Source organism: Alligator mississippiensis, chromosome 13 (genome assembly GCF_030867095.1).
Source record: "Alligator mississippiensis isolate rAllMis1 chromosome 13, rAllMis1, whole genome shotgun sequence".
Lineage (NCBI taxonomy): Eukaryota > Metazoa > Chordata > Crocodylia > Alligatoridae > Alligator > Alligator mississippiensis.
In genome coordinates this window covers 1,244,008-1,266,336 of record NC_081836.1, presented here as the reverse complement: position 1 = coordinate 1,266,336, position 22,329 = coordinate 1,244,008, and the positions used below count along the sequence as shown (strand labels likewise).

At 53.0% G+C, this 22,329-nt stretch overlaps 1 long non-coding RNA gene across 1 annotated transcript; it reads left to right on the top strand.

Annotated features, from left to right (window-relative positions):
• The first annotated feature begins 2,426 nt into the window (after nucleotides 1-2,426).
• On the top strand, nucleotides 2,427-21,369 carry LOC109285048 (uncharacterized). The gene is made up of 2 exons (XR_002092716.2): nucleotides 2,427-2,721; nucleotides 20,520-21,369. It is a non-coding gene; the product is annotated as an uncharacterized LOC109285048 (long non-coding RNA).
• The last annotated feature ends 960 nt before the right edge of the window (nucleotides 21,370-22,329 follow it).

Genomic DNA, 22,329 nt, shown 5'->3' with positions numbered 1-22,329 from the left:
AGAGGATGAAACACTGGTCTTGGGTTTATTCACACATTGGATAGTAACTGAGAATCGCCATGTGTAATAGCCCGGGCAGATTAAGCTGCTCATTCACGCCCAGGAGGAACACCACCCAGAGCTCACAGCTTTGCACAGCAGAGGCCATCAGGACGCTTGCACAAGAGCTGACCAGTTCAAGGCTGTAATCGTGGCTCCCAGCTGCCTCGGGAGAAGCAGCGTGTTTAACTGAGACCTGAACTCTGCTTCTGTTGTCGGGAAAGCCCGTGGAAGCTGGTGCTCGCATTGTTTTCATTGCCATCTGCAGACTCGGTGCACGCATGGCTTTAAGCCCTGGCGTGGCTGTATGTCTGTGTTTGTTTAACAAGACTGGGCCTCTGCCTGCGTGCCTGCATCAGGCCGGGACTGGTGTGCTGTTTTGTTAGGGAAGACTGCTGCCTCAGTTGAATTCTCTCTGTCGGGCACGTCAGGGACACCAGGTCCCCTCCAGTGCCCCAGAGTGGGGAAGGCGGCACGGGGGAGGGAGGTCGTCCTGCCCGTCTCTTTGAGTTTCGTGAAAAAGTGCGATATCCCTCCTGCACTGACGGGCTGGGGGAGAGGGGGGAGCGGTGCAGGCGGGAAGCAAGGAGAGCACGGGACGAAGGGAACGAGACGAGGAAATCCCCCCTCTCTCTCTCTTTTCTCCTCTCCTGTCCTGCTTTCCCGCAGACCTAGTCCGTGTTGAACCATGACGGAAGGAAACAGCCCAGATAAGATGGCTTTGTCCAGAAACAACCCCCCCAACTAGAGTGCAGCAGTTTCGGGGTCTGATGCTGTTTCTGTTGAAATCAACGGGAGGCTTTGGGTGCTGGGTCCTCAGTGCCTCTTGCGTCTCTTTTGATAGTCCACGTCCAGCAACCGAGGAGCCAGTAGGACCCCCACCCCGGCCTCCCAGGACTATGCATCACTACTCAAGGGAGCTGATCAGAAATGGACTTCCCATCAGGCAGGGCAGTCTGACACTGAGACACTTGGTTTTGTCCCAAGAAAGTCAAAATATTAGCATGCTCAACAGAGCGCTGTGTTAGTCAACGGGGCCCCCGGGACTTGGAGCCTCCTCAGTCTGAGCGGAGCGAGCAGGCAGCTCCTCTGGCGCAGTCTCCCGGCACGCTCTCGGGATGCCGTTCTCTGAGGTCGCATCCCCAACCTGGACTCAGCTCGGCCTGGTGCCAACCCGTCCGATTGCTCGCGGCTGAAGCAGCCCTCCCCGTCTCCCCAGCAGGTAGGTGTTCTGGATCACGTCTGAGTCTCCAGGGGCACGGCATGCATGGAGAAAGGTTTTGTACTAGGTTTCCGAAGTCGCAAGCGTTCTCCACTTGGCAGCACAAGAACACACGGGTCTGGATAACCGCCATCCCCGTGCACACTGCGGGGTCCTTTTTGGGGTGGGGCAGGTCTTCAGAGGAAGTCCAGGTTCCTTCTGCAGCTCATAATTTGTCTTCTGAACCACGCATCTTTGCAGCTCAGCTTCCTTTCTTTGACCCTGGCTGATCACACAATTAAGGCAGGCCCCCCTGCTGTGAAAGCCTGCCTATCTCTCCTGGCCAAGATTTCCTATGTCTTGCCCTGAGTTTCCTCTATGGCTTTGTTAGTCTGTTTATATGTCCCCTGCTACCAAAGTCTATGCCTCTTTGTTCAGCCCGTGGTAATTTTCCACTGCTCCTGACTCCAGCCCCACTGCAGAAGCATTTGGCTGTCTGCACAGGCAGACTTTTTAGAGCATCTGTTGCATTGCTCAGGTAGATCTAGTGTAGCCACGTGGCAGCGAGCCTCGCTAGTCCATTCACCCAGCCTAGGTATAGTTACCTAACACGCTGATCCTTGCTCGTCTGTTCTCCATTGCCTGCATGTGTTTCTGGAAAAAAGGTAACCCCCTGACGCCAGGTGGCTAGCAGCACCAGATTACACGGGTAAACTGAGTCACATACAGTGTTTCACGACTATGCAGAAATGTCCCACATTCTCCACACATGTTTTGAGACCAACAACTATTGACTGCAGTCCACATTACAGACATACGGTAGGCAGTTTTACTCATACCCGGTTGCAGAAATTTAAGTATTTCTTTAGAAAATTGGGGAGCTTGGAAAATAGCAATGCATTAAACTATTTATTTATTTAAAAACCCCTTTCTGATATGAAAATTGTTTGATTTGACCTGCTGCATCAGGCTGCATAGTCCGGGGAGGGTATATGTGCTGTTTTAAGTTACTTTCCCGTAACTTCAGCCTTTTCAGATATTGCCTGTATATCTTTTAAATTCTGCATTATACAGACTTTCACAATCTAAAGAATCTGCTCAGAGTCATAGATCTCCCTTGCTGGTGGGAGTATTGGAAAAATCAAACTATCAGTTACTCCCTCTCCTCTAGCCGGTTAAATGCTTTTTTGAGATATTTATTTTTCAGGAGAAACTTTGGATTTTAAGTCTGGCTGAGCCACTGGTCCATGGTATACTTCTGGGAGAGTCATGTGAGCTGGAGGAGACCCAGACAGAAACTAGCCAGCTCCTCACTGAAAGGCTGGCGCTGCCCCTTAGCCGGGCTGCCCCGGACAAAGCACCAGAGATCCTTTCTGCAGAAACAGCCTTGCGCCTCGTCCCACAAATGCCCAGCGAGGAGCTGGGAGCAGAGCGCTGTTATCTCCCAGGTCCGTCTTTGGTTAGCCGTGGGCAGCACAAAGGTAAACTGTTGGCTTTTGTCCCATTGTGAATCCCCTGAGACTTTGATTTCCTCAGAACAAACACTTCAAACGTCTTCAGTGCATTCATCCTCACAATACCCCCAAGAGTTAGGGCAACTCTTCCCCTCTTACACATAGGGAACAGTAGCATTGGGCCACTAAGTGATTTGCCTTTGGTCATAGTGGAAGTCTATGGCAGAGCCTAAAGGGCTGTCTTGTCTTCCCTCCAGGCACACGTGTCTGGTTGCCTACTTGCGGTGCTGCCCTGGCAGGATGATATCTCAGCACAGTGGGACTTGCCTAGTTATTCACTCCTAAATGCACAGAGCCACTGTGCAGGATGAGCTCAGCACCAGACTCACTTCGAGAGCCCGTCCAAGCCTTCCCAGGGAGCGATCAGCCATTGGAAGCGCTGATTTCACCAAGTCAGAATCTTGCTATTGTTGAACTTTTGGATGCAAAATGATGGGAGCATTTTCCTTTTAACAGGGTCAGCATGCTTGCTTTTGACCTGGAATCCTTCCTGGAAAGGGAGGCTTTAGGACATGGACAAGTCTCCCTGACCTCAGCTCTCTCGGGCTGCTTGTTCACTAAACTGGGAAGTCCCACAAGTTTTTTCCACTCTAAGGAACGTTTGAGGGAGGGACCATGCTCCTCTTGCATGTCCCACCAGCTCCCAGGGACACATCTATGCTGTGCAAGGCAGCCCCTGGCCCATGAGAAGCCAGCTGTGTCGGAGCCAGCTCTAGCACAGGAAGCAGGATAGCCCAGGGGCAGTTATGGTGGGGCAGGCAAATGCTGACCACCTGCTGGAACAGGGCACAACCCTTGAGGCAGGGCACTGCCCTGCGGGGCATGCCTCCCACAGCGGCAGGGTGTGCCCACTGCACCTGGCTGCTGCCTACCCTCGGTTCTCGCACGAGAATTGTTTCCTGCAGCTGTTTGCTGCTCCCCTGCAAGGCATGTCCCTGCACGGGGGAGAACACCTCTCCTCTGTGATAGTTTGCCCTCAACATAGTCATTTTAGTGCAGTGCTCTTCCCAGCCTAACTGGCTCTGCTCTGATCGCCAGAGCCCTGCCTTGTACTAACAGAGCCGTGCTCGTGCTGCTCCTGGGTCCACAGGAGCTGGCTCAGGTATCTCTGCACGACGACGCATCTTCTGGCTTCATTCTTAACATGCGTCCCAGGTATTTCTTCTGTTTTGAATAAGTGCGGAGATAAGGAGCCACTGAGGTTGACTCTGTACATTTATTTTGTTGAATCCCACAAACTGTCCGGAGGCACTTGCTTTTCAAGGCAGCTGTCTGTACTTGGGTAGCTTTCCAGCTTTAACAGCCATATGATAAGGTGAACATCACATGCGAGCTGAGGACTCATAATTCATTCTTTCAGCTGTAGATTGCCCGTGACCAAATCCTTTAAGATGTGGAGCAATCACTATCTGTTTATACTTTTTCTCATATTCCTGAAATGAATAGGAGAGCTGAGAAAATACAGCTTTGTCTGACACCAGCCTACGATACTTAAATGTACATGTACTTAAGTTGTGTGCTGCACCTTGATATTAGCCTGGCTGATGTTAATGATGTTTGCAGACATGCCGTAGCCCTTTGGAAGGCTCCACAGTGAATCGCAGCGGAGGTTGTCAGATGCTTTCTGAACATCTTTGAAGTTTCTGATGTTGTTTTTACCATTCAAAGCTCTCCGCAATCATTCTTAGCATGAAAATCTGGCTGACACACGCTCTTCTGAGTTGCAGTCCAGTCTGTTCACCCCTTGCTGTTTCCTCAGATACATTCTTAGTTTGCTGATGCTGCTGTATCCTCCTCTCCCACTAGTGTTTTACCTCTGCAACTGTTCCTATTGCTTGGGAGCTTTTTCTCGGTCCCATCCTGTACTGTAAAAGTCAGCGATGCCACCACTGGACACATCCTCACAAGCTTACAACAGCTCTCATAATCTGGGGCTTATCTGGACTGTGTCACCAGAGCGTGAACTGAAGGGACGGTGGCAGTAGCAGAGGGCGCAGGAGTACCCATGTGGGCCTGCTGCTATTTCTCTCGTGTCTGTCTCTTCTTTGTGATGTGGGCTGTTGCAATGTCTCATTTGGGGAGTTCAATTTTTTATCATAGCCCCTGGATTTCCTGGGATCTTTTCCCCTCGAGTCAGATTGGCAAGGGCTAGGGAAGGGAAAAAGGGATTGCTTTGCTCTGCACCATGGAGTGGGGTCCTTTTTTCTAAGATCTTCTGAGCATACAGGAGCTAATCAGCTCTCTGCTATTGCAGTGGCAGGGCAGTGGCGATGTCCTTGGCACAGGTGAGATGCTGTCAGGTGAGGTGCTCTCAGTGTTTCTGGTTGTGTGCCTCCGTGCTGTGGTGTGTGAGGGCTGGAGTGGGTGGTTGTGAGGACTCGGGGTGAGAGGCCCCTTCCAGTCCTTTCATCCTATGAAGTACTCCCGTTGCCTCTAGCACAGCCAGATTTTGGGAGGAGTGACCAGCCAGGGCCAACATGTAACTGGAAGTCTGCATGCACAGAAGTGACTGTTTTATCCAGGAGGCTTTTATCCAGTTTTTTTTAGGGGATGCACTCTAAGTGATGCAGAGTATTCACCTTTCCAATGGCACAACCCACATACCCACGTATCAATCATGCAGCATCCTGCCCTCCAGGCCACATGGACTTCAGGAGCCCTTCCTGTCCTCTTCTGGGCAGGGAAATAGACCCGGGCAAAATGTCTTCATGAAGGTTGTGTGGAGCGCTGGGCCCCACACTGGAGGAGGATGTGGAGCCGGTGGCGAGGAAGCCAGAGGTGTATGGCAGAAACAAGGGGTTGGACGGCGAGCCTTGTGAGGAGTGGCTGAGACAGCCAGACATGTTTAGCTTGGAGAAAGGAGACTAAGGGAGGTCATGACTAAAGGGAGAAAATTGTTTTCCCTTGCCACAGAGGACAGGATCCAAATGGTCTTAAGTTGTAGCTAAGAAGGCTTAAGTTAGCTTTCAGGAAAAGCTTCCTTACTGTTAGGACAGCGAGGCAGCGGGACAGACGGCCTAGGGAAGTGGTGAATCTCCAGGGGAAGCTTTCAAGGAGAGGCTGGATAACAGCTGGAGTGGGGTAGTGTAGGAATAGCACTCCTGCATTTGTGCAGGGCTCGGACCCTGCGGTCCCTGCCAACCCCCCGACTCTACGAAACTGAAGCAATTTTGGTTTGTGCTTTGCAATGCTGAATTATTTTTAAAAAGATTAGTTTTGGGTCAACCCAAAGTGTTTTTCTTCTTGGAACTGAGAGCAAACTCAAAAACCTGCGAGTCAAACGGCTGCCCAGGACACAACCTCACAGCAGCAACCCTGCTGAATACAGCTACCTGAACGTCGGTCTCGTTTCCTCCTACAGCTTACGTTTCTAGGCACCGTTCCCGTGCCGTGTTGTTAACGGGGCGCACACACGTGCTTTCTCCTCAACATGTTTCTTGCTTTGCAGTATTTCTTGAAGTCATCCAGTCTCAAAGGCTATGGATGATTTTTGGTTTGGAAAAAAACAGAGCCCTAAGAATCAGATGTGACCTTTAAACCAAACAATTTCATGTTATGTTAACAATGGCTGTTTTACATTTTAAAAAAAGGGTAGTTGAAAATGTTTAAAAAGCCCAGCTAACAAACAAACAGAAGGAGGAAGCTGCAGACATTCCTGGGATAGTTCTGCTTTCTGAGCCCCGGCCCTGCGACCATGCGGGTCATCCTGCTGCGGGCGTGCTGGGTTTGAAGGCTTCGGCTCAAGAAGGGAAGCGCGTTTCATGCAGTGGAAATCTCCAGAGTCTGGATCTGCCCCATCTGCTCTTTGCCGCAGCAGAGTTTGCTGTTGCCTCCCCGTGGGCCCTGCCACCGAGGGTGGGATGGAAATTGCTGGCCCGCTCTGGTCTAAGGCTCTGCTGAGAGTCGGTTTGGTTGCCCACCACGGGTCTGGCTGGCAGCAGGCAGCAGCTCTGCCGTCTGACCCTGTCCGAGCACGTCACGCTCAGGTAGCCCCTTCGTACTGACCCGAGCAGCACGGCAAGGGCGGTTCGGAGCTGAATGGCTCCAGCAAGGGCCAAGCGCTGACAGACTGGCTGCAGACCCCTCTGCGGCACAGGCGAGGGGAATCGCCGCGCTCGTGCCTTGCTGCACTCTGCTGTCGTGCCTCGTGGTCCATCTCATCGCTGGTTCAGGGGGAGGCATGCTGCCTGGCAGCTGGTGTGGGAAGAAAAGCTTCCTTTGAGGCTACCTAAGCTTTCCTGAACTGTGATAGTAAGTAAAGGGCTGAGGTCTCAGGGCTGTCAGTCTCGCTCCTGTTGCCATCACCAAGTACCGTAAAATCCAGATGTAGCTTCTCCTTGTTGGAGGAGCAGAGCACGCAGCCGTGTAGGAACCTCCTCCCGCCGAGGAGCCGCCGCGAGGGGTGTGACCACGGCTGGGGGGATCAGCGGGAATCCCAGGTGTTTTGTGAGGGGTGGCAGGGCCCCAGGACCCGATCTCCCTGCTTCTCTTCCTCTCCTCTCTCCTTTCCAGAAACCCAGAGCACACAAAGCTGTGCTGCCAACAAGGCTTGGTATTTAAGCTTGGACATGAACCCAGCTCTCCTGACTGCCCAGCCAATCTCCTGCACAGCCTGCCCCGAATGCTCGTGGTTTATTTGTTGCATGGACCATATAAAGTCAATGTCCAAAATAGCTTCCATGCAAGCCACTCCGCTTTACTGTGGTTGGCAAGACAGATGCACCTCTCAGCCTGCCAGAGCCCTTCCGAGGGACTCGTAAACCAGAAAACTGGGAATTAAACAAAGGAGGAAGGAAGATGAGCAGGAGGGGAAGAGAAATTAGCAGGTGGGGAAAGGCGATAAAGGGTGGAAGGGGAGTCCAAGGCTGGGGCAGTGGTTTAGTTTGGAGAAGGCTGATTGTCCACTGGTTTGGTGTTGCAGAAAGAAAGTGAGAAGGGAAGGGCAAAACACCTTTCTTGTGTCAAAAATCATGAATAAATGCCACGCATGATTCTGTGCTCCCAGCTCTCGTCTCCTTCCCGGCAGCTTTCCTCTCATAGGCAACAATCATTTTGTTTGTGGCAGATCAGTCATTTAAGAAGTTCTCCCACTTCTTGACAAAGGATGTATTAAAACTTGACTGTCTCAGAAAGAAACGCTCTGAGCCGGCCCTCTCGCTGTTGTGCTGAAAGGGAGACCAGCATTGAAACGATTGGGCTGGCACAGAAACGTCCCTCCACTCTGCAAAGGGCAATGAAAGGAATGAGGAAATGCAGATTGGATCCCACTCAGAAGCCTTTCTTCTCACACCCCGGACAGGGCTCTTCCTGCAAGGATAAGCTCAGTTAACAATATCTAAAAGACAAGTCTTGGACTGAGAGAGGGGAAAGTCCTGTCCAAAACCTTTTGCAATCCATGGGAGTCTTTCTGTCAACTTCAATGGCCTTTGGCTCAGACCCCAAAAGAATCCTAATGTACATGTACTGTAGGAGAATATCTCTGTCTGTTAATCAACTTTACAAGTCTGTGCACATGGGAATGAATTAGCAAAGCTCATAATGGAAAAAACAAAGGCCTTTGGAGTGCTTCACAGCACAGGCAGGAGCAGCCAATGCACAGGGCCTCCGGCTGCTGGGGCTGAATGAACAGCTAAACTGAGTTTCTATCTGGCATTTGCACAAGCAGACTCAGCCCCGGTAGTGCCTGAATAGAAGCTGGCTAATTCACTCCTGCTTTAAACAGGGGACACACGAGCCAGCTCCCGGGCAGCAAAAACAGCCTACGGTTCTTGCCTAGAGCCAAGGAAGACCAAACCTGCTGCAGATTCAGACCCTGGGGTCAGACTGGGGAAAAGGGCTTGTTTTTGTGCTTGTCACCACTCACGATTCTGGCTTTGGGGCAAAGACCCTGTAATATCCTGTGAGTGGATCTTCTCTAAGAGGTCCAGATCCTGAGCTCTGAGCACTGGTTAGTATAAACCCAGAACAACTGCAAGGAAGTCAATGGCACACTTTATCTCCAGATTCACACCTTTGGCAAACCCACCAAAATAATATGATGGTTGCAGAAGGGATTTCCCTACTGGAAATACTCTAAATCGACATGGTGTCAAGGACCAGAATCCCATTACATGCCACCCGGACCATTGGACAACCCTGTTCTAGGTCAGCCGGGGGGGCAACCTTTTTGCCAGGTGTGCCACGAATTAGCCCTGCACCCTCCCCGAGTACCACTCTGATTCCCTTCCCCTGCCCAATCTGATGCTCTGTTTTCAGTTTCCTGCCCTACCTGCTGCTGTGCTTCTGCCCCCTTTGATCTGCCATGTCCCATGCACAGAGAGGCTGCCCAATGCCCATGCTGCTCGTGGTGCCTGTGCTACAGGTTGGCCCCCCGTCCTAGATCAGATATCAGCATCAATTCCTTTAATCTAGAGGCTCCAATCTTCTGGCACCAAGTCCATGTTACATGGACAAAACCAGGAAGAAAGTTTTTCTCCTTGCCCAATTAGATGCTATATGAGGCAGTTTATTCCTTCTGAAACATTTGTCAGCTGTCACTGCCAGCAAGCTAGTTGTATCACTGCTGTATTGTAGTAGGAAAATCCTATCTTCATAGCTTGCTATAACAAAGTACCAAAAAAAAATTCTTTGCTATACCTGATAGCCTTCATCATCCCTAAATTGAACTCTTCAAATTGGTTTGTCTAGATTGCTTATAACATCTCTGGGGAAAGGGTTGGGTCTTTCTGTTGTCTTTACGAAGAGATCGACTTGTGAGTGCTATTGAAATAGAAATAAGCCAACGGAGGGGTTGAATGGTTTTGAGTAGTGACTCAAACCCTGAAGAGCTGGCAGTGTAGACAGACACTTATTAAACTGATGAAGTAAATGGAAAGAAGAGAGGAATGCTAGCATGTGGGCACCATGTGACCTTTAACATCTACTGGGTGTCTGCAGTAATTATTCATACTTGTATGGCCAAGGAATGAAGCACAGAATAAGAAGTTGACACTAAGACAGTGTTGAGGCCCATTAGGCTTAGAAAGGATATATAAAATCACAGTGATTTAGTATCCTATCACACGAAATCAAGAATTAAGCTACACTACTGTCTCTGATGCAGGCCAATTCAAATTAGGGGTAAGGCACAAATTCATAAGATGAGAACGATTAACCGCTGGAACAAGGTAGCAGGGGAGTGGTGCGTTCTCCGTCTCGTGGCCTTCCAAGGTCTTACCTAGAGCCTCTGCTTTAGTGCAACCGCATAGGTGAAGTCTGTGGCTTTTGTTACACTGAAGGTAGACTAGAAGTGGCCTTCACATCTGTTCACGTGCGCCCTAACGGTGCAGCAGTTCCCAGCCAGGAATGGTGTAACAGACTGTGGTGATGTTCACCATTGCCTACCACGTCCTATTCCACTTGTAGTCACTGCCTGGTGATGTAGAGTGCTCTCTTCCAACTCCCAGCCGTAAAAAGATTTGGGGTGGGAACAGCCCATTGAAACACATGCTCCTAAATCAGAGAAAAGACAAGCAGGGCTGGAAGGGAGCACCAGAGGCCCTCGAGTCCAACCCCTGCTGAAGGCAAGATGCAGCCCAGCATCCACTGCTGTGCAAGTAGGGGAAACCTGAAGTCCACATCACAAAAGCCTACGTGACTGCCACTCCTACCTGCCCCAGGGTTTGCAGTGACCATCTGTGGTTGTCCCACGAGAGGGAAGGTGTTGGCACTGTAAGTGGTAAGCATGTGACGGGAAGTCTCCTAGTTATCCAGCCCTGGAGACGAGTGCATCCAAGTAAATGCCCTGATCGCCTCTCTGCAGTCTGCTTGCCAGGACCCGCCAACACTCACTTCCAATGCCCACCCCTGCTCGGAAAAGATGTGATGTGTGCATTATCTTGTGTTTTCCAGCATCTCTGGCCTACAAAATCCAACCTTGTCTGGAGAGGCCTTTTGTAATTAGCTTTAATCGGAACAGGATTTTTTCTCACCAGGCATTAACATTTTTCGGATATTAGCCTCAGCTGTCACCTGACCGAGGGGGACATTCCAAGGGCTTCTCATGCCTGGTTTTTTCCTCTTTCTGGAACGCCTCGGGACCGAGCAACAAAACAACGGCTTGACCGGAAAATTACAAGGGGGCGTTGGCAGAACCAGAACAATTCCAGGTCTGCGGGTGCACCGGCACGACGCCGCAGCTCGTGTCCCCAGGACTCCCCGCGCCTTCGCCGCAGTGCTGCCGTCCGGCCAGGTGTCACCGGCTGGGCGGTTGTGTTCCCGAGCATCCTTCCCGAGGGGCAGCCCCTCGCGCTTGTCGGCTCTGCAGTTCATCCTGTTAGCTCCAGCCCAGCTTTCCAGTCTGTCAAGATGCTTCTGAGTCATGCTCCTGGACTTCAGCGTGTTTATAATCCTTCCTAGTTTGTCTCATCAGAAAATTTGCCCTGGAAGTGCTCTAGTCCAGCCTCTAAATCATGAATGAATGTGCCAAACCGCACTGGGCTCAGCACAGAGCCTCTTGCCCAGAACCGCTTGCCGTTCTGATGTGGATCCATTCAGAGTTACCCCCTGCTCGTGGCTAGTGAGCCAGTTGTCTATCTACCTTATCTAGCTCTCATTTCTCCAGGTGGTTTATGAGACAGTCACGTGGGACTGACAAAAGCCTTGCTGTAGTCCAGCCGGACTACATCTGCAGCATTCCCCTCATCCACCCAACTAGTTATCCAGGAAGACCAAGTTTGTGTGGCACAGTTTGTTCATAGTAAATCCCTGCTGGCTGCTCGTGACCAGCTGTTCCTCCTCCAGATGTTTGCAGGCGGACTTCCTTACCATGTGCTCCAGCCACCTCGCTCTGAAAGGTCCCGCCCTGCGTTAGTGGATGATGTGCAGAGCCAGTGCCTCCCAGAAGCCTGGTCCTAACCCCACATCCTGCAGGACAGAGGTGCTCAACCAGTGGCCTCATGTCCTATCCCCCTCCCCACTGCTGGGTGCAAGAGGGGCTTCTAGTCCCTGTGATTTTAAGAGCGCAGGATGACGGGGCTGCAGTTGGTAGGCAGCTGAATCGGGGCCAGCTGCCAGCGAGCGAGCGGCAGCAGCAGCAGAGACAGGAGACAGGGCTCTGGATACCTGCTCGGGAGCAAGCTGTCCTGCTCCAGGCAACAGGGAGACCCCAGCAGAGCAGGCTGGTTAATCTGCTGAGTGGAAAGCCCTGGGCCTATTTATGAGGATTAGACACAGGTGACTGGAAGCAGGGTGGAGCCCGAGGCAGATAAGGCCGGACAGCTCAGTTTGCTCCGGTCTCTGAAGGAGAGATGCTCCTCTCAGGTCGGCTGCTAGGGAGAAAGCAGCAGACCTGGGAAGGCAGCGGGCTGGGGGGAGCCCGCTGATGGGGTAGGGCTTATGGGTGTGTGGACTGGAGAGCCAGGGTGGGGTTGAAGCCTTTGAGTTGGAGACTGGCTGGTTTGGGTGTTTGTTTCATTTACCTGGAGGTTTGGGATGGCTTCAGGAGCAGCCCGGAGCCACGGGGGCTGCCTGGGAGGTACCCAGTAATCTGAGCCCTGCAAGGGTCCGGGCCCGGGGGCTGGGACCAGCACGGAGCCAGAGGGCCTGTGGATGGAGTCGGAGTGAGGCCTGCGAGGCATCGGCTTGGCTGCGGAGAGGGCTGGGGGCCACGGTTAGTGCCCGTGAGGCACAGCAGACATTAGTGAGAGGGCTCGCGCTCGCACTCCCGAGTGCAGGACATAATGGGCCTTGCCGCAGGGCTCTGCGGACAGCCTCCCAAAGCAGTGGGCAGGTGGCATGCAGGCGAGGCAGCGAGGGGGCAGGGTTGCTTGGGTGCCGTGGCCGTCCTCGGGGACCAGCCTTGCTGCACTGGGATGCTGGGGAGGACGCTCGTCCCTCTCCCCTGACTTGAGCACCCTCTTCTTGTTTGCCCTTCGGTGAGAAGATGCACCGGATCTCATTGCTGCGCCGGCAGGTCTGAAGTCGGCCTCTGGCAGCAGTCACCTGCTGATGCTGCGGGGAGAGGCGAAAGCCCCTGTGAGCATGGCCTGGGTTGTGTAACACGGTGCTCGTGGGCCCGGGGCTGGAACGGAGACTCCTCCCTGGCCCACGTGCGGACCAGCTTCCTCCTTGATATGGTTATTACCTTTCATCCAGGGTGTCTGTACCGGGGGTTGGGCTCACATTTCCCCCCTTGTGACTCCTTGCCGTGCTGTGTGGGTGAACGGAGAACAACGCCAACTGCCTCACCCCTCTGGGAACTTCTCTGGTGACTTTCCGGGCTGTTTGGCCAGGCCCAATTAGTAACTCGCTGAGGCTGAGACTCAGCTGGGACAGTAAATCTCTGCTATGAGAGTACCAGTACGTGATCAAGTGCTGCAGGCTGAGCTTTTGTGAGAGCAAATGTGCTGTCAGGGCTCAGTGGTAATAAGACATTGAATTGCTGGATTTCTCACAGTCCTTTGCTCTAACCTTTTGGATGGCTTGATTGAACAGCAAGCAAGAGGAGAATAAAAACAGCTGACGTGGCCAAGAACTTGATTTAGACATTCATTTAGGTTTCACTGTAGCTCTTTTTCTTAAAGCATTTCACAAACAGCCACACACTTACCCTGAGAGAGACTATTATCCCCTTTCTATAGAGTGGAGGCAAGGAGAGCTTGACGCAGGGAGAGCCGCGGCACACATCTACCCCGAATGGTAGAGGGAGTCTCTGGCTATGATGGGAGCAGAGCCCACCCTTTCCCGTCCTGGGTCCCCATCTGAACCAGCAGACCCAGCGTTTGAAGTGGCAAGATTCAATTAAGCCAGGCGGGCCACCTGCACCTCGTGTGCCTGCCCTCTAGGCCAGAGGAAAGCGCAGCCTTTCAGAAAAGGGCAGCGCTGGAGGGCGAGTCTGATCAGGGCCCTGCAGAGAGCGCGCTGGTTCGGTGGCTGACCCGAAGACAGGAGCACAGCTTCTCCTACTCTTCTCGTGGAGACACAAAAATAAACCATGCTGTTTCTGATCGTTATGAGGGGACACTTCAGCGGGAGCTGTTTGGCAGCTTCATCCTGACATGGCAAACACTTGCAGGCCCACCCACTGATCCAATATTTGATGGGGAATGATCTGTTTTTCAAAAAAGCCCCGCCTGGCTCTAGTCTCAGTGCCTCCCAGGGATGCTTTGAGGTGGGTGCAGTTGTACCTTGGCCCCTGCTCAGGGCTGAGGCTGCAGCACATCCTGGTCCTGTCGTGTTGCTTTAGGATTTGAGACTGACTTTTAGGCATGGGGCTGTTGGCAGGGTCATGCAGAAGAAGGAGACGCTTGAAACTCTTCTTCTCTAGGAGCAGGTCTAGTAAGCACCTGTGACCTGCTACGCACTCCGGCCTGGGCTAATCCTGCTGGAGGGGCAGCCTCGCTGTGGTGTGGCTGACGGCTCTCCAGGCAGGGCTCACGGTGCAGTCTGACGGACTCTGAAGCACATTTTAAATGCCTTGGGTTTAGTTACAAAATCAATAGTAAAATAAACTGAGGGCTGTGAATGCCAGGGGCCTCTTGCTAGCACGCCACAGAGAAACACACCACACCGAGGATTAAGAGGAAAGCTCTGTGGAGTGAATTTGCTTTCTTCTACACAGTCTTATTCTGACAACCTAATAGCTCTTTCTCTGCTCCTAAAAAGCTTTTTAACTGTGACATCTCAAATGATCTAAATTAAATTCTTTCATTGAGTTTTCATAATTCAATTTTCCATTAATAAAATTCAATTTATTCCTATTGCACTCAGGATGAGAGAGGGAGCGAATGCATTCCCCCTCAGGCCATAGAAATTGGGCCATGTTTTTACTCTCTGCACAGCAGTGATAATACCAAGAAGCCAAGTGTACTGCGTGGTGTCTAGATAACTGGTTGCTAACTCTTGCAACGTGCCAGGCCTACCCGCACAAGCACTGCTGCTCTGGCAGGGTCTGTTGGCATCTAAAGCACAGGACACAGTGTGTGCCACCCAAGGGCTCACAGATGATTTTAAGGAATACTGCCCTGTTCATATATGCCAACAAACAGAGTAAATGAAATGTAGAACCGCTGGGAGACGATACCTTTAAGAGGCTCTGATGTGGGCCAGGTAAGACCAGACGGTTGTGTTTTAAAGAGGGGATATTCCTCAGCATTGATCAGTTGGATCTTAGACGCTGAATGTGTGACACTCAGTCCAGCGGCTTCGCTCTGAGTGATTACTGAGCAACACCTACTTCTAAGCCTGAGAAATGAGGGACTAAAAGAGGACGTTTCCGGGAAGAGATGGACATAACAACTCTCTCACTACCAGAGGGTGCCAGTACTAGCCGTACGGAAGCACCTGGGTCTGCAGGCAGCTGTAGTGATACAAGAGGAGCAAAAGGACTCTGGTGCTATCCCTGTTTCATCCAGGATCCAAGTTAGGGCTGTTTAACTCACTGGAAGCTCTGCAAGTCGTGCAGCTAGAGCACAGCGCTGCTGCGCTTCTGAGCAACGGCTCCCCCTCCCCTTTCAATGCGGCTGTCCCGCGATTGTCCCTTCCTGAGAAAGGCAAATAGAGCTGCCAGGAAGAGGCCCGAGAAGCTGTCAAGAATGAGTCTCCTGAGCCTGGCCCCCATCCCAGCATCGCCTCACTCCGCAGCGAGTTGTCTTTAGGGTGGCAGCGGTGGCACCCTGGCTCAGGAATGCAAGAGCCCCAGCCACTATCGAGTGTTGCGTTTATGATGCGGGCAATTAAAATTCTTCCCTTTGAAGTACTTGGGTGCTTGGACCTAGGGGGGGAAGCAGGGCAGGCATATTTCTGCAGGTGTCTGGGCACTTCCAGGTGGCCCAACACTCGAGAGGCCGCGATAACCGAGCCAGCAGGGCAGCCGCGGGGCCTGTGTTAGTTGTGAAAGGCAACCTGGACCACTCCTGTCCTTACCCAGAAGTGCTTCCAAAGTGCTCAGAACCGCAGACCAGATTTCCCAGTCCTGTACCCTGGCGTGCCTTGGGAACAAGGCCGCTGAAGGCATTGGTGTTTCTGCAGCTCGGCCCCATGCTATGCTGCCAGGGTATAGCTGTAGACGGGCCGCTCAGCACGCCGGGTTGCCCAAATCCAGGTGTCCTTTAAATGATTTGCTATGATTTAGTCATTGCCCGGCCACCCTGAGCTGGGGCCCGCTCATGCCTGCATCCTGGCTGTGGCTCTGCTCTGCTCCATCTCGATCAGACCCGGGGGGGGAAAGCCCCCACAGACTGAGCTTTTATACTGGAGGTTGCTCCGCCAGTTGTTGCAAAGGCTCTCGGCAGGCTGCCAGCACGGCCCTCGTCCCTCACTGCGCCCTCACCGCTGTCCCCGGCGGGCTGCGCGGGCTGTTCTGCAGCTGTCGGAGGGGTCAGCTGCGTGACCGGCAGCAAGGGCTCTGTCACTCCAGAAAACGGAGCTAGTTTCAGCTCCTACTAAAAATAGCGGGGTGAGATGTGACGTACAGGGCCCAACCGCTCCGTGGGCGAGCCATGGCCTGCTGATGCTGCAGCCTGCCAGGAGCGCTGAAGTGCAGTGCTGGTGTATCTGGCACGTGGCTTGGCCCCAGAGCCCGTCTCTGCCCCACAGGGCTTCAGGCTAATGCAATAACCCTCATGTAGGGCTTTGCAAGCATATGTGCCCGGGCTAGGGTCTAAGCGAGGCTGAGCTCTGCCATCCTCTGACAGTCACGGCGTTTGCGTGTGTGCTAGCCTGCCGTGCTGCCCAGAAGCTGGTCAAGGGGCTAGACCGTGCTAGGTTGAATGGCATAGGGAAGCAGCCGCTGCTCGGAGGCTAAACCATCCCTCTGACCCGGGCCAGAGCAAGAGGCGTTCCCAGGGGCCTGCCTCCCGCGTTACCTGTGCCCAAGGGCTGTCAGGTTGGAGCGGGATTGCTGCGAGGCTCTAGGTCGGTGTGGGAAGCGAGCTGGTGTGGACCTGCCGGACAGTTTGCGTCTGATTATTGTGATGGTTGGAGGATGTTTAATTTTCTCTTGCCAGGTGGTTTCCTTGCGTTTTCGTGCCTGGCTGGACAGAAGACTCGTGTGACCAACCTTATCTCCAAGATCATGGAGTGGGGAGGGCAGCGTTTCCTTGTTTTTTTCTTTCAAAGTTGTGACTAGTGTGCGGATGTGGCACGAAAGGGCGTGAGCACGAGGGCTGCTTCTGGGGCCGTGCAGGTGGTGGTGGAGACAGCGGGTTACGGGCCAGGGAGGCCGGTGGGCGGTGGTAGGAGCAGTGGCCGTGGGAGGGAAGGGGGTGCCGCAGGAGGAGCTGGAGTGGGGGAGCATGGTTGGCTCCCCCCAGCCCCTGCTCCTCTCCTGTTCCCCAGGTGATCACCCCTCTCCAGCGCCCTACCTCAGCTCCCTCTTCCGCCTGCGTGCCCATTTCCCAGCTTCTGTCCCATCAGGCGTTGCCAGAGGACTGTCCCTTTTTCTTCTTTGCATGCTTTATTTGAAATCTGTTCTGGTCCTGTATTTCCAGACGGTGCTAACTAGAAACTTCTCTCGAGGTGAGAGGTGCGCTCCTGCCACAAGGCCGCGTTTTGAGGGTGATCAGACAAGTGCAGGCTGTTGTGCAGCTTTTGTTATTGTGGAGACGCTTCCTTGGGAGACTCGTGTCCGTCCCCATTATCTCTGAGAAACAAAACTCTCCTTCCTGCAATTGAATTGCTCTTCAAAGAGCCCCCATTTCAGATCAGATGGTCATAGTTGTGGTGCGCACGGGCAAAGGGCTGGGATTTGGCTTCAGGGCTCCAGCTCCAAGCCTAATCCCAAATCATGCTTGCTAGAGAGCAAAAGCCGCAGTGCCCACCTGGGAAGCCAGCCCTTGGCACCAGGCGCCAGGACGTGACAGGCTGAGCCTGTTCAAGTCTACTGAAGATGAGCCTGTGCACCTTCCCCTGCCGCTGCAGAGCCGTGCAGCCGCTCCTGCAGCCGCGTCCTGGCGGGGTCCGGCTTCTTCGCAGGACCCAGCCCTGGAAGACGTTAATCCACCCGAGCTAGAAGCCAGGATAAAGAAGCTTCCTGCATGGCACTTAAGAAACAAACTGGTCCCGTGTTCGGTGCAGCGCCTGTATAACCTCTCACAACAGTAGCAATCGCAAGGAAAGAAAATCCCTTGTTTAGAAACATGGTGACAAAGTCCCTACGCTAAGAAGGAACCACGTTTTATTAGCCGGCATGATCGCTCTAAGCTACGGAATTAGCCCCGATGCTGAGGCATTCCTGTTTTAATGAAATATTTTCATATCGAAATAGTGCTCAGCCCCCTTGTGATGCCATGCTGGAGCATTAACGCTGACCTTTCTCTGAAATACCAGGCAAGGGATAAAGTTCTTATCAGATTAGTTATAAAGAAATCGCACAGGGATAAAAGAAACCCCAGGAGATGCTTTAGCCTCTCGGAGGGTTTTTCACTGCCAATTAACTTGTTTCCCCACCCGGGCCCGTTATTTACACCGCAATACCTCTTTTGCGAGTGTTCACAACAAGGCAGCGTGGCCAGGAATAAAAAGGCAGTGTAAACACCCCTGGGCACCCTGGGCCCTGCGTCCCCTTCGCAGCTTGGAGGGACGGGAGATTGCCATCAAAGGCCATAACTGCTTCTGGGTGAAACGAGGGGAGGAAACTGCTCTGACGTGGGCAGGTTTTCGTGTGCTTCAGCGGTGGGGCTGGTTTTGCTCTGGGCAGGGGCCGTGCGGAGGGACCTGTGCACACGAGAGGTGCGAGTGTCCGAGTCTGGTTTGCTAAGCACTGCTCGAGGAGCTCCGCACAGCGAGTGCACGGAGACGCTAGGCTCTTGTGAGGATCTGGCTCACTGGGAGCAGAGGAGCATTGCAAATCTAGCCCTTATTTCAGTGCCAAATAGGAGTGGAGCCCTCTGAGGGTTTCTCCCTCAGCTGTTTCTAACAGCGTCCCAGTGCTGCGTGCAGCTGACATGAAGGGGTGACTTTGGCAGTCACAAATGCAGGGGCCTAGCACCAGGGATGTGCTCCTGAGACCCACTTTGGAAAGCTGAAGCTGGTTGGATGCAGTGTGTGATGATGATTTTACCTCTTTGAGGCTGAGGCCATTTGGGGGTCTGCATCTGTATGGTGCAAAGCAAACTGGGGCTCTGGTCTGTGACCGGGCACCCATGCACTACTCCAGCATGCCCAGCTGTTCTCCGCCATGCAGGTGACTCTTGCTCAGTACCATAGCGAAGGGGGAGTGGCAAAGGCCCCAGCACCTGGTGCTGATCCTGGGGGGTGCAAACAACAGCAGCACGGGTGGCACTGAGGTGCATATGGGTGAGATGGTGCCGGCAGGCAGGGCAGGGAGAGAGCCGTGGTGCTCACTGGGAGGAGAATTAGGCTTGGTGGGTTTGCCGTGGTGCTGCTTTGAGCAGGCTGGGAGCCTGGGTATCCTACCAGGTGAAGAGGTCCACCTCCCTAATGGTTACAGCAGGGGCTGGGCTCATAATCCTTGTTCTAGTCCTGTCTCTGCTACTGTTTAGCTCTGTGACTTTGGCAAATCACCTAATCTCTCTGTGCTGCTGTCCCCCATGCTCCCCCGTCTTTGAGCCTCACCTGGGGACCAGGCGGGGAAGGCAGTCAGCTTTGTTAACTGCAGTTTCCTGTCCTGATGAAAGGAGCTGGAGAAGTGCAAAGCACCATGTGCTTGTGTATTCACTTTCAGTGATGTTTCTCTCCTGTAACCAGCTGCGAGCAAAGTATCCTGAGTGTTAGGCCTCACGGAAGGCAGGAGATGGAAGGGACAGAGTTTGTGATGCAGGCTCAGGTGGCAGGGATATATAAGGCTGGTGGCCTCAGGCTGGCACTCAGCTTACTGTTCCTCAGATCACTACACTGTCAAAGAGGAGGGGAAGGATTTTCCTGGACTGCTTTCCTCTCCAAGTTAGCACACTGCAGACTCGGGGGCCTCACGTCTTTCGGTGCCATTAAAAAGTGGCATTTGCAAGGCCTCAGTCTCAGTTTACAAGAGATCTAACAACTTCACTGCTGGCTGCTGCTCCTGTTCCCGTGGCAACAGACATCCGTGGTCCAAAAATGAAGAAGAATGCTTTCAGCATTTCCAAGGGGACAGCAAATGCAGCTTCTTAGGAAATACTCATTGGTATATGTGCCAGAGACGCAGGCTGGCAGCTGTCATTATGGCTTTTCTAATAGGCTCCTAATCTCTGGCCATAAATAATAATCATCCATTGCTCTCAGAGCATTTCTCCTCTGTGGCTTTCACAACAGGATAAGGGACTAGCTGGGGAAACTGAAGCGCAGGGATGTGCCCGAGGCCACGCAGCCAGGCAGTAGCAGAGCTGCACTTAGAGTCCGAACTCCCCGGCCTTGGCCGCCCACCAGGACATGCTGCCTCCAGCCTCGCCGCACGGTGCAGGGGAGGGAGAGAGCTGTACAGATGGGAGGGAAGTGTCCTTGCACGTGCCCAGAGCCTGGCATCCTTTGTCATCCGGCGTGCCCGTGCGTGCACACGATCACCCCTCCCGCAGGAACGGGTCCCTGCTGTGTCACCTGTATGTAAGGACTCAGCACGCACCAGGCACCAGCCAAGCTCAGCCTTGCATCTGCTCTCCGCACGAGTAGACGTCATCCTCCGGGGGTCATTCTGGTCCCACGGAAGTGAACGACCAAACTCCTGCTGACTTTTGATCGAAGCAACGTTTGGCCATTGTGCTGCCTCTGTTTGTTCTTCGCAGTGGCACTCTGGTTTCCTGGGTTTTAAAGTTTGGCATAAAGTAACAATTTTGTTCTGTTTCATTTCACAGAGCGACTTAAAAAAATACAGTAAGCAGTGGCCCACCAGGCCCCAGATCATCGAGCGTTACCAGCAGCATCTGTGACAGCACGAACTGGGGGTGTTACAGCCTCTGAGAATTAGGCACAGATAGGGGCACGTGACATGCTTTCCCAGTGGGTTTTATCGGCACAGACAAGGATTTCCCCATGCCCCAGCAGCCAGGTGAGCAGCTTGCACTGACTGCGCAGCACAGACCGTGCTCTGCGGAAGAAGACTCCTTTGGCTACTGTGTCCGGTGCACTGCTACGGATGGAGGCAGCGAACACTAAGGTGCTGGGACAAACAGTGCCAGTCATGGACTAGCATCCACTAGGATGGACTGGACGGTTCTTGTTATGGACGGGTCTGAAGCACCCGGCGGCATACTGCGATCTGCAGCAGTGGGGCTGTGTTTCCAGCTACGCTGACCCAGGCTGGCAGGGCTGTCTGACGGAGAGCAGGGATACATGGGCAGGCAGACAGCATATTTCTTCTCTAACTTTCCAGAGGCTAATCCTGTTCAGCTTCTACTGCCACAGCCCCGCGGCTCCATCTGTATTGTCAGCAGCCTGGGTAGACGGCCCCTCTCCTGATACGTGAGCCTGGAGACACTGAATTTGCACTCCCATTCTAAGTGTTTTTTCACCGAGATGGTGAGAAGTATTTCCAAAAGGACTTAAGGGATTTAGGAGCAGAAGCCCCGCTGATCTCAGGGGTGTTTCTGAAAATCTCTCCCTGCATTTCTAGCACAAGAGTGCTTTTGGTGGTTTGCTGTTTTATCACCGTGTTCCTTTTCTAGCATATGAAGCCGCTATTATATTTTAGCAAACTGAAGTGGATTGGTTATTCTCAGCAGTGTTCTTTATGCTCAGATGCATCCCCTCGTTACCAGCAGGCACCCTCAAACCATTATGAGATGCCAGTCCTAACGATGAAAGACACCTCACACTGCATCGTCCAGACAGGGCAGAGCAGAGGTCCGGCGAGCCCGGCATGTCTGCAGTAACATCTTGTTCCTGGGCAAGGGACTAGTTAGAAAGCTTTTGCCTTCCGTGCAGCAATTGGATAGTGTCATGAATTACTGGTGATTTTTTCTTAGGAGGCTTGAGTTAGGTGTTGGGCCCACAGCCCAGAAAATGAAATCCTCTTTCATCCACGCACCAGGTACATCTTGGCAGCTTCAGGACAAGGGTATCCAAGCCAATTAGTTTCCATCCTGGAGAGATCCCCCCTCAAAATCCAAGGGGGAGCTCAACCTCCAGGCTGGTCTCGTGGCCCCCAGCTGAGGTGTTCAGTAGGGGACAATCAGTGGTGGTTTTGCTGGTGGATTTAAACAGGGAAAATGTAAATGGAGCTGAGACTGGAGTTGTCAGTAAGCGTCAGAGTCACCGAAGCATTAAACTGTACACGGTCGTTCCCATTTTCAGTATCTAGGAGGCATCTGCTGATCGTAGAAGGCAGCACTCAGGGAGGCAGCAGCAGTCTCTGTCCCTTGCCAGCTTGGTGTTGGCGACGGTGTCAGGATGCAGAGGCCGTCGTGTCGCGACGCCACATGCCTTGACCCCGGCGCCCCGCTCCACGGGGTGGAGCACAGTCCACGCCCCAGTAAGTTCTGCCCCTTCCCAGGTGCAGAGTGGCCGGTACTGGTCAGGCAGATGAAAGACCCACCTGACTGGCAGCAGCGGTCCCCGACGAGCCAGTGTGGCTTAACAGAAACCGAGTCTGTGAATGCTACCGCAGCTTCTTACTGCTGCGAGCTTTGCCTGCTAGCCTCACGTCTTCCAAGTCCTTGAGTTACA